Source organism: Austrofundulus limnaeus, unplaced genomic scaffold (assembly GCF_001266775.1).
Source record: "Austrofundulus limnaeus strain Quisiro unplaced genomic scaffold, Austrofundulus_limnaeus-1.0 Scaffold136, whole genome shotgun sequence".
NCBI classification, from domain to species: domain Eukaryota; kingdom Metazoa; phylum Chordata; class Actinopteri; order Cyprinodontiformes; family Rivulidae; genus Austrofundulus; species Austrofundulus limnaeus.
Window position 1 is genome coordinate 930,780 of NW_013952538.1, and position 11,912 is coordinate 942,691.

Here is an 11,912-nt window from a genome sequence, read left to right on the forward strand (position 1 = left end):
TGGATACGAACAGGTGGAATTTACGCAGCTCATTTGCACACTTTTCCTGAAGATAGAAGAGTTTGTTGAATCTGACGGGACATGTTCGTACAAACCCTTTATACGAACAAATGTAAGAGAAATTTTGGATAAGAATACGAACATGTTCTTGCATGAGGACCATTGTCCCACTGGAAATTCAGGTGTCACAGCAGTATCAGTGCAGAGGTTCACACACTAGTTTACAAACTACAGACAATGCACACACACAAAAAATAAATAAATAACTAAATACGACGGAATTACCACTAATTAGCAATGATACTACTACCAACAGTACTACTACTTCTACTTTTTGCATGTCTAGAAGAGTATTTGGGTTTGTAAAACCAAAACTAACCATGAGTTCTTTGTTGCTTAAGTTTTCCTGTAGTTTCTCTCCACCTGAATCTACGAAGGGTGCAGGCAGCTAACGTAAAGAGTGCAACAATACATGAATCTGTGTGGAACCGTTCAATACGGTGCTTTAGGTTCAATACACACTGTATGTATGAACATTACAGATTTTTAACATTTATTTTATCAGCTTGTCATCTGAAGATGCTCTGTGTTGAAGGATCAGTGGATCTGTGTTCGACTACTCCACCTAGGCTGCATTGTGGAGCACAGATCCACTGAGAAGCTTGCTGTTTCAGCAACATTTCATTTAAAAACTGGACTTCTGAGATTGAACAAATGTTCATGATTAATTTAAATAAATTACAAGTTAAGAAGGGCATGGATATTTCTTATTTTTATATTAAAAAATATTCAACTGTGACACTAAAGTATCGAATCGAACCGAATCTTGAATTTTCTGTGTCGTTGCAGCCCTACTAAAGAGATACATCTGATTGGGCAAATACATGAAGGCTTTCATTTGATTGGTGAAATACTGTGATAGAAAAAACACATAAATGCAAACATTTGATCCAACCATTTAATGCAGTTTAATGAGTTTTATGCAATATGCCTATTGCACAGGCTGTTATCACAATTATTTTTTTATTGGTACACTGTGCAGCCCTAGGACAGACTTGACATAAAGCAGCTTTTAATTCTATTGTGTGGTCATTTTTCAGCAAAAAACGTGAAACTGGCAATGGTCCTAAATCTTTAGAACTAAATGAGATTAGAGCTTGTTAAGATGCTTTATCAGCTTTTGAACAGTTTGTTGTTGTGCTGACGCTTGCTGTGTTGTATTAATTAGATCTGCATGAGTAAAGGAAATAAAAAGCATGTGGAAATATTCAAAGAAAAAAGTTTTTTTGCCTGAAATGCATATGTTTTGTTTAAGTTTTTATCTATTGTTAACAACTTGTAGAACAAACTAAACATGGCACAAATAAAGTTTTAGTTAAAACCCTCTGCTAATAGGCAGATTGTAATGTTGTTGATCCAGCCACATCAGTGAGTTTGTTTCTGTAAATTCCTGTGAAGCAGTGGAATGACTGCTTGACGACATTTAGGCAACAATAAACAGGTTTAATGACAGAAGGTCAGACGATGGAAAACAGTTTAACACACAAAACAAAACATGACTTAGTGTTAAAAACTGAATGAAAGCCTGTTTAATTCTCAACTTTTAAAGACAAGATCTGTCATAATTACCCAAAGGAAGTTAAACTGATTAAAGATGCTTAATAAAAATAAAATAAAATTGTAACAAGCTGTATTTTTTTCCTCTAAATTTGAGCTCAAAATCGGCCTTTCCCATCCTCCCAACAATAAGCACTAACAGATAAATGTGGTTTATTTTGTGGGAAAATAAAACAGCAGTTATCTTCCATCTGTGCCCGTCTGTGTGGGTGTACAGATGACTGGAAACCCATGAATCCATAGAGTTCTGATGTGAAAATTATTTTACTCATTGTTACAACTGACACACATTTAATTAAATGTACATTTATTGAACTATTTAGTTTGGGAGCAGTGTTTTTGTCCTGTCGATTGTTTCAGATGCTGATCAAGACTCATTTTTTATAACATAGTTACTGTTTATATATGTTTCTTTATTTTTTACAGTGAAGAAATGACAGCGGCTCTGCTACTGGACTCAAATAACCCTCCACACGTGTCAGACCACTAGATACAAACGTTACTGTCTGAGCTTTGTTATTGTGGTTTTAAACAAAGAGAATGAAGCATTAGAGAAAGACACGTGACGAACACAGGCGTGTTTCCAAACAATGAACTACACCCTGCTTAAGGTGTCCTGGATGGAGTGACGGCACTGATGGAGACGTATTGATGAAAGACAGGATGTGTGACGCTGCAGAGAACTCGCGTAATCATGAGCTGTCTTAACACACGCTCACACATGTGCACACAGAACCAGTTCCCTATTCTCCCTAAAGTCAGCTGGCTCAGCTGCGGCAGCCATCTTGAACTGGGCTAACTCGATTGATCATTTCCTGACAATTTCATTAAATCTGTCCAGTTGTTCATGAGACACTTTTGCTAACAGACCAAGTGGACAAAGTATGTTTTAGACGATTCTCAGCAACTACCAGATCCAATTTGCAATTTTTTCAGCTCATTATACTTAAAAAGTGAATGAAGTTGACCAATCCAAAATTCATTCAAATTTGTTCAGTGACAATAACAATATAAATAAATACACTGCTCAAAATAATAAAGGGAACACTTAACGCACGCTAACTCCCGATCTTAATCAATGAAATATTCGCATTGAGTACTTTGTTCTGTACAGAGCTGAATGTGCTTCACAAAAGTTTGATTTACTTGGACTTAGCGTGCGTTGTTTAAGTGTTCCCTTTATTTTTTTGAGCAGTGTATAATCTTATTTTAGCTCTGAAGTTTTACACCTCAGGACACATTTTCTGTGCTGCCTTCAGTTTGTGACCTTTCACACTCCTGAGAAAAATGAATAATATTTCTTACATGAGGTCACAGTTTCACGTTTCAACAAGGTAGTTAAAACATTCAAACTTTTATTTTAATTACCAACAAAACAAACTTGACAGGAAATAAAATGGAAAAAGAAAATTATTACTTTTGCTTAATTTGTGACTCACACACCAGCAGATACTTGCAAAAGTACCTTCATGCAACCAACCTATCCAAACCAACACTAATCACTTTTCTACCTCAGAAAATGTAAAACGATCTTTTAGAAATCAAAGCTCGATCAAACCCCTCTGCAGGCTCTTTACATTTTCAACAGCTTAAGGAAGACCCCCACCAGTGTGACAAAAGCGGAAGGAAATCAGAAGATTTTAAGTTGCGTCACTTCTTGTCCTGGAAAGAGACATCCCAGTGAGGACAGACGTGTCACATGCCGAGCTGCGAAGCTCCGCGACCGTTTCCTGGCAAAGCGAGGCGAGGAAGAGAGCGTGGCGTGTGATGCCGTGCTGGTCAGCTGGTGAACGTTCGCATAGAATTCAATTAAAAGTTAAAAACTAGGAATATCGCCCACCAGAGAGGGACCATGACTCGACCACGATAACCCACAGAGATGGAAGAGTTGATCTTTATTAAACCTGCTTGTGTTTTTTATCAAAAAAAAAAAAAAAAAATCAGACTCCGACTCATTGCGTTGAAGCAGCTGATCGACATTCTCTGGATTTCGTCACTCAAAGCTTCTGTAACAGTTCGTGTCAGTCCAAGTCAGACCAGTTTGGTTGTAAACCTCCCTGACATGTACTGTATGTGCAGAACATGTCCCCGAGGCAGACAGAAGGAATTTAACCTTCTGTTTTTAGCATTCAAACAAAAATATAACTAAGATAATTAGATTTATTTCTTTTTGAATCACTGAAATAAGTTCCTACAGTGATCAAGTAACTTGCTCCATTTCATAAAGTAAAGATTTTTAACATGAACTTTGCAGATTCAATCCAAGTAAATCATCAATGCTTCCTCTGAAATGAAACACTTATTACACACATATATATGTGAAAACTACTAGAATAAACTCTGTCAAACTGCACCATTTAAACCATTTTATATTTAGTTTACACTCCAGTAATCTCTAAACATTAGAGCCATTTCGACCCAGAACTTGTTTAAAAAGAACCGCTAAGAGATAAACAAACCGGCTCGCTCCAGTCTGGCTCCAGTATGCAAAACGTAACTGGATTCCTGGGTTTGGATAATGTGAAGCTACAAACGCAGACCTGGAGCTCTGCCACGTTACACTGCATAAAACTCACCGCAGGCCTGTGTGTCGATCCGACTGAGCCGGGTCAGATTTATTCTGTTTGGATCAACACAAGTGGATTAAATAGCTGAGTCATTTCTCGGCCAAACCTCGGTTTGCCTCCATGTTTCAACACAGATGGGTTCTTTTTCTCTCTCCGTGTAATGTGTTCCCAGAACACGTGTTGGTCCCTGTTTCCATTTTAAAAAAATGGTTTCTGGAAGCCAAGAGGAGGGAAATTTAGTTTCTAGATGGAAACACAACCAAACTGTTCCCAATTACGTAGCTTTTAATTCTGGTTTAGGTTCTACAAAAAGTTTATGAAAGTTGTTTCTTGCTCACCTATTTACACAAAGGGTTTATTCATGCAATGCATGTTGGGGTAGTGAGGTTTGATGTCTTGCAGTAAAATCTTAAAAATGTCCATTAAGAAAACAGTTTAGGTGACTAAACTAATTTTACTTTCTAATGCAGCTATTGGCCTCTAAATGGAACAAATCGTGACAACAATCGGGAACAATTTTTCTTGTCCAACAACATTGCAACCCACTTTCAGTGTTTAGTCATTTTTCTTCAATAAACAAACTTGCAACTGTAGACAAGATGGATTAAAACAGATTTGCATGCTCAAAGATACTCAAAAAACATTTTAGAGTTGAAGCATATAATTTTGCACATGTTAAAAATATATCAATATCAATTAAACGATTAATGATTCAATTACACCAAGCTAAAACAAAACAATCTATATCGTCATATCCTGTCTAATACAATCACTTATGTTAGATGGACATATATCGTATCAGAAAAGCAGACTTGTGAATTTAAATGTCATCGTGTTTGACTTTGTAATATTAATAAACATCATATTGTCATAAAGCTGCTGATTTACATCCTTAAAGTGCCCATGACATCAAATTTTTCTAATAAAAATGAATGTATTTTTGGAAGGGTTACACTGACAACATATTGTGAAAAAAGATATCATGCCACTGAGATGAACAGTTGTTGAAATATTTGCCTGTAAAACAACAGGAAGTGATGTCAAAGGGGAATGCCTGCATGTAATCAGAGCATTGCTAAAATGGTAAACAACACAGACCGTAGAGAAGAATCTGATGTTTCTTTAGATTATTTTAATCACTATCAGAGAGATGAGAAAGAGACGTAGTTCAAATAATATTGCTTAAATAAACAAAAACCAGGGAGTTTTTGTTCTTAAAGAGCTTCCCTTTGATGTCACTTCCTGTTTCACTTTAGCTGAGCCAAGTTCAAAAGGAGTCAATAAGCCAATTATGTGACATAACGAATACAATCATGTGTATTATGCCAAGTTTCTTAAATATAAATATATTTTGTATTTCATGGATATGCGTGTCGCAGGCACTGATATAGATGGTCTTCACAAAATAAATCTGACCACAATCAGAATTAGTGAGCCACCACAGATAACACGAACCCCTATATGTTCCCCCTGCAAGAGTTAAAGTCAAACCTGAGGAGTAAATCTACACCTGAGAGTCTGAGGCCCGTCACAATGAACACAACAGACCGGCTGTGTGCTTCCATCACTTCAGAATCAGCGTGGTTTTTACGCTCGCCTGCTGCTGCTTTTTGTAACAGAATGTACCTGATAATATGTTGTCTGCAGGGGTTTGAGTGTGTGTGTGTGTGTGTGTGTGTGTGTGTGGCAGTTAAGACAATCACAACGAGCGATGTCATTCTTGTCATGGTAGCCTGATCTCCAGAAACAGCCACCTGTTCAGCAGCCGTTAACTAACGCTGAATTACGCAGCTTGAGTTACGTAACGAGGAACAAAAATAAACAATTCATGTCGACAAAACGCGGCGGCAATTACATTTGGATTTACTGTATCGTGTTTATCCCATGCATATACTGTATTCATCTAGGCTTTTAAACACAGCATCTGATACAAGTTTATACACCAAAGTGTTGACATTTGGTGGTTTGGAGTGAGACGCAAGATCCTCATTTTAACTTTTTACACGATAACTGCAGCTCACACAATGTGCACATGGTTGGGTAAGATCAGACTGAACAATTTACAGAAAAAAAAGGATATTAGATACAAAACAGCACAAATTTATGCTTTCATCAAGGACTCAATTCATTCACATCTCTGTTTCTCTTTAATATCCAAAAGGGGGGGCTGCCTGCCCCTCCCACAGAACCGCCCGCCCCCCATGAAGATCATGGGTGTCTAATAAATTAATAAAAACTCTGCACGCATATATGGCCAATTCTCTGGGGCTGGGGGAGGTGCCAAATCTAATAACTCACCACCCACCCACCGCCCAACCCCCGTCTCCTACGCACCCTGACTTCCTGTGGACGTTTGTGCGAAGGCGTCATCATTAGCGTACAGACACGTCCGACACATACGTGTCTTTATCTTTTATTAAAACTGACTCCCACAGTGAAAATGTCAACAACAGCAGCCAGATTAGCTCCTCTGCTCCAAGTGAAGAACACACCAGCGAGCTGTGAAGCCATTAGACTGAGACCAAACTGACTTAGATGCAAAGAAGCCATGTGGTTAACAAACGTTCAGTAGATGCAGCCGAATCAGAAGGAAATCCGTAATCACTTCACAATCAGCTGCTGAATTTATTAAAAGGTCCACATCGGTTGGTGTGGTCTGGTTTAAACGCGTCTCCGAATAGCTTTATCAGCACATAAGAGGGGAGGGAAAAAAAGCATCGTCAGCAGTTTCTCAAACTTCATCTTGAGGAAGAGGATACCAGAGTGTCACAATGAAGCAAACTCAAAAGAATTTAGAAAAAAAAAACAGGATGCAAAAATAAAAAATGAGAGATGCTTGATTTTTAAAAGGGATCCAGGATTGGTTGTAACATTAGACTTTATTAGATAAACATTTATTTTAACTGTAAAATAAAGACTGTAAAAATACTRTAGGCTGTTTAGTTTTTATAATTTTTAAAAAYATATTTTAACACGGACGGAGCCATTTTATTTACACACAAAACATTCTGGGTAAATGATGTCATGGATAGGTCCTCGGTGCGAGGCTGCTAGCGAGCTATATCCACCCTGAAGGTTAATCTTGGACAATATCTGATGATCGACTCTTTTAAATGAAACCAGAGAGCGTTGACAGAGAGGAGAAGGTAGAAATGACTCAGCCTGGAACTGAAAATATGGATGGAGGACCTCAGTTTAGCTTGTTTGACGCGCTAGTACCAAGCTAATACATATAAGGCAATATAGCGTCAGCTAAGGCTAACAGGCTAATCTGAGGTTCTTCTTCCATGAAGCAGCTCTGTTGTCCTCCATCCATATTTTCAGTTCCAGGCTGTCATTTCTACCTTCTCCTCTCTGTCAACGCTCTCTGGTTTCATTTAAAAGAGTCGATCATCAGATATTGTCCAAGATTAACCTTCAGGGTGGATATAGCTCGCTAGCAGCCTCGCACCGAGGACCTATTCACGTCATCATTTACCCAGAATGCTTTGTGTGTAAATAAAATGGCTCCGTCCATGTTAAAATATATATTTTTAAATATTTACAAAACTAAACATCCTACAGTATTTTTACAGTCTTTATTTTACAGTTAAAATAAATGTTTATCAAATAAAGTCTAATGTTACAACTAATCCTGGATCCCTTTAAAAAAATGGGAAAAGTAAATCCTTGAAATTTATTTTAAAACTTGCCTCATTAGTAACCCTTTTATGGGAAGGCCTGTTAAGCTTTTAAGCTCTTTTCAAACTCTGCTCCACAGCTCAGCGATGCTGCAGAAGTGAAACAGGGTTAACGTTTTCTAGCAACTGTCCTCTTTTCTTTTTACCTTTAGGCTACGGTCGTACCCTCAGCACCCATTTCAGCTGTTAGTCCGATGCAACGCAGCGCACATCAGCAAACGATTGTGACAAATATGGGTTATCTAATATCAGCCTGCCTAACTTTATACCAATCACTCATGGTTCAGCTGTCCTCGGCAGGCCAGATGATTGAAAGCCCGGAGCTGTTTACGCCTGTATCTGCTGCGTTTCCAGGTGAAACGAGCGCCGTGGAGAGCAGCAGACGAAGCTGCCAGGTTTGCGGGCAACATGTCGGGACAACGAGTTCATGAATCTCTCGGTCGTCCAGGGAACACAAAAGCCTCACTCTGCCCTGCAGTCGTCGCACACAGGCAGACATGTTGGTCTCCTTTCACGCACACAGCCGTACATGTGCGCACAAGCAGTCACCCACACCCACTATAGGCCTTCCTTTTCACACACATAAAACCTCCTGACTGGGCCCCGAGCGAAACAGTTAATCAGTTCCCAAAGTTCAGCAGCAGAATGTACAGACAGAAGATGTTGGTTTCTGAACTTGTAATAACCTTCAGTGTCGACTCCTTTAAAGTGGAACACAACACTTCAGTACAGACGCAGCACTAAAACTCAAATGGTCACACTTCAGTAATCTGCAATATACTTGTTGCAAAAACACAAAACAACATAAAAACTGTCCCTCTGCATGAATGTTTAGACTGAAAACAAACATTCAGGCACAAAAAAATGAAGCTAAATCAAAGATGCAGGTTAGTTAAAATCTTCTGTGGGTAAAACAAAACAAAAAAATTAAAAGCTAAGCTGAAGTTAAAGATGAACACTGATAAAGACATAACCCACAGAGACGCATGACAAGATGATTTATGACATAAAAAAACACAACAGGAAAAAGTCACCATAAAAAAATGTAAGATTTGAAATTAATCATGTTTGACGCACTTTTCTAACAAAACCCTCAACATTTACCCAAGCTTGAGACCGGCACAACAGATGTACTTGGCTTGTGGCTTTAGCAGAATTACAAAAACTAAATTGAAAAAAAAAGGTTTGAGTCATGCATGATCACTATGACACTAGCGGATTTGTTGCACAAATTCTAAATTCAAGGGACAAGACCGTGAACCTCTGTGACTTGTGCAAGGAACTCCTGGAAGACTTGTTGCGTTGTCTCGCGAACACCGTTTTCCAACAATCTCAGCTCAGCGACATCCTTACTACAAGTGTCTATGTTCCTAATGTGTGAGGGTGGTTAACGCAGCCTGGCTGTTCCGTGAGCTGCTCAGAAACCCGTGTGGACGCGGTGACTCGCAGTATTAACTGTTGGGATCTAACAGCTTCTGGGATCCAATATTCGCAGTGAGATCTTCAATCTTTCCTGGCAGGGGCCGGATGGAGAGACTCGACGATCGTCAAAGACCAGTGCTGAGCTTCAGTTTGCTAGCCAGCTAATGGCTAATAGAGGAACGGAGTTTTCGATTAGCAGATTAGCTTTTTCACTACTTTTGAAAATCGTTAGCAGACAACTTTAAGTCCGCTAACAGCTAACATCAACAGGTTTGTGTCAGTCCCACCAGTCTTCAGCTCGAAGGAGACAAACCATGTGATGCAGACTGAGTGACAGACCTCTTAGCGGTTAGCTGTTAGTGTTAGCTTCTGCTAAATTAGGTTTTGACAACTTTAAGTCTGCTAACAGCTAACATCAACAGGTTTGTGTCAGCCCCACTAGTCTTCAGCTTGATGGAGAAAAAGATGTGACGCAGACAGAGTGACAATCATCTTAGCTGTTAGTGTTAGCTCCTGCCAGTATTTCTACACGTTTAACAATTTAGCGTTAGCGAAGCAAAATTTTTAGCTATTGGATTGTGAGTTTGTGATGCTGACTTTTTAGCTGGTCAAAACAATGACCTCCTGAAATAATCTCTTTCTCTCTCCTCAACTAAAAACTCTTAATTCTTGTGATCATTGCGTTTCAATAAAAATAATTTAACTGTTTTCCACGCCCGTCAGAAAGGGTCACTGCGTTTCTGTGTGCATCCCACAACGATACCGTGTGGCGGGAGTGACTTCCTGTAGATCATCGACGTGGTTTCTGTTGGAGTTTTGTAACACTGTGTAAAAACACATCTCTGTTACGTCACAGAATCAGATTTCTTTACTTCTCGCTGAATATAAATCTAGCTTAGCCCTTTAAAATTAGGAGAAATGATTTTCCTACAGCTATAAAATGTAGGGTAAGATTATATAGTAGGCGACTTGTTTCTATTTCAAATGCTAGTGAAAATGTCCGATTTGACCGCAAGCATCGTGACCTTAAACAACCTGTATGGTAATGAGCAAAAAGCCAGTACACAAACATTTGCTGTTTGCATAACTGAGCTTTTAAAAAGGTAGTTACTACTACAATAACTTTGATTTATGAGCAGTCTTACTTTCTGAGCTTTACATTTGGGCGTGACTCGATGCAAACTGTTCAAACCAGCCACAACAGGTTTATGTAAATATCAAAACACCTCCAGTAGTTTGTCTCATATTAAACTGCATTGGGGGCTACAGACAATAAACACCGAGCTGTAAAAACCTGTAGTGAGTCAAAGAGATGAAGGCTTCTTCCTGTGTTCCCTTCATGGATGGGAAAGTAATCTTAACATAATAATCACGATAAGTAAAACATTAACGCTAATGTAAATAAACCAGACTAATAATATGAGAAATGTCTCCAACATCAACACACAAAAGGGACTTATGTGGTGATGACACACAACAAAAACAACATTTACAAACAGGAGTGAGGTATTCTGTGCCAGCTGCTGTCTGGCGATCCAAACGGAAGCAGCTCTCTGCTAAAGCTTCAAATCCAAACGGGCTGCAGGACATTAAACGCTGCCGGGGTCGGTGAAAGCTAAGTGCCCTTGAGATAAAGGTGGGGACAGTTAAAGCTGCATCTCTCTCATATGACGAGGAAAAAAAAACTGGAGACCCAAACATTTAACATGCATCTTTTTACAACCTTTATAAAAGGTGACATTTAACTTGAAATCGGAAGAAAAGAAAAAAAGAAATCAGCAGAAAAACAACAGCAGGGCTAGCCTGACGCAGCAGATTTTGCAGCATTGAGCTGCTGCCTGCTACAGGTTCATTAAGCATCAGAGAAGGTGGAGGAAGAAGGCAAACCAACACAACAAAAGACTAAAATATAAAAGAAAGGCATCATATCAATCATGTTAATTAAACTACATAGTTTTTAATATAAAAAACAAACAAAAACTACAAAAATATTTATGTTTTTGTTAGAAAATGAGTATATACAACTACAGTATGCTATATTAATTTATAGTACCACCATTATATCACACTGCAGCAATTATAGCTGAATTATTAACATTGTGTATTTTCATGTACAATATTTGGAGTTTTACAACATCTACAAATTTCAATGTAGTTGATGTTAAAAATTCTAATTTCTGCTCCATAAATCCAATTTTCCTGAATTATTCTTATTTCTCTTTTTTGTATTCTGCAGTGACTTTTGTCGGTGTATCCTCAGAACTCCACAGTTATTTAAAACTAATAAAAAAATATATAAAAGTATGAAATATTCAACAATATCTGGTTTAGAATGAGTCCCATTGTTCCCCAACACTGCCACATTTTTACTATTTTTGCCTCTGCATGTCTAACGTCTGGCTTCCTGCTTATTTTGTGATTTAAAAACTACAGCAAGAAATTTATTTTTATCTACCTTTTCTACAAACACATATTAAAGAGAATTAAAATAACTTTAAAATGACACCAAGATCATGTTTCTGGGTTTAAAAAAATGGAAGTTACAGCTTCTTTAACACAATTATCTAATTTTGATATAACGTTCTGAATTTATATTAAAAGTCTTTGTCAAATTTTGGTATAATTC

General features: G+C 38.2%; 1 protein-coding gene across 8 annotated transcripts in view; it reads right to left on the reverse strand.

Moving 5' to 3' along the window:
• mark4b (MAP/microtubule affinity-regulating kinase 4b) overlaps nt 1–11,912 on the reverse strand; it is a 53,960-nt gene that overhangs the window by 37,115 nt on the left and 4,933 nt on the right. The window lies entirely within an intron of this gene.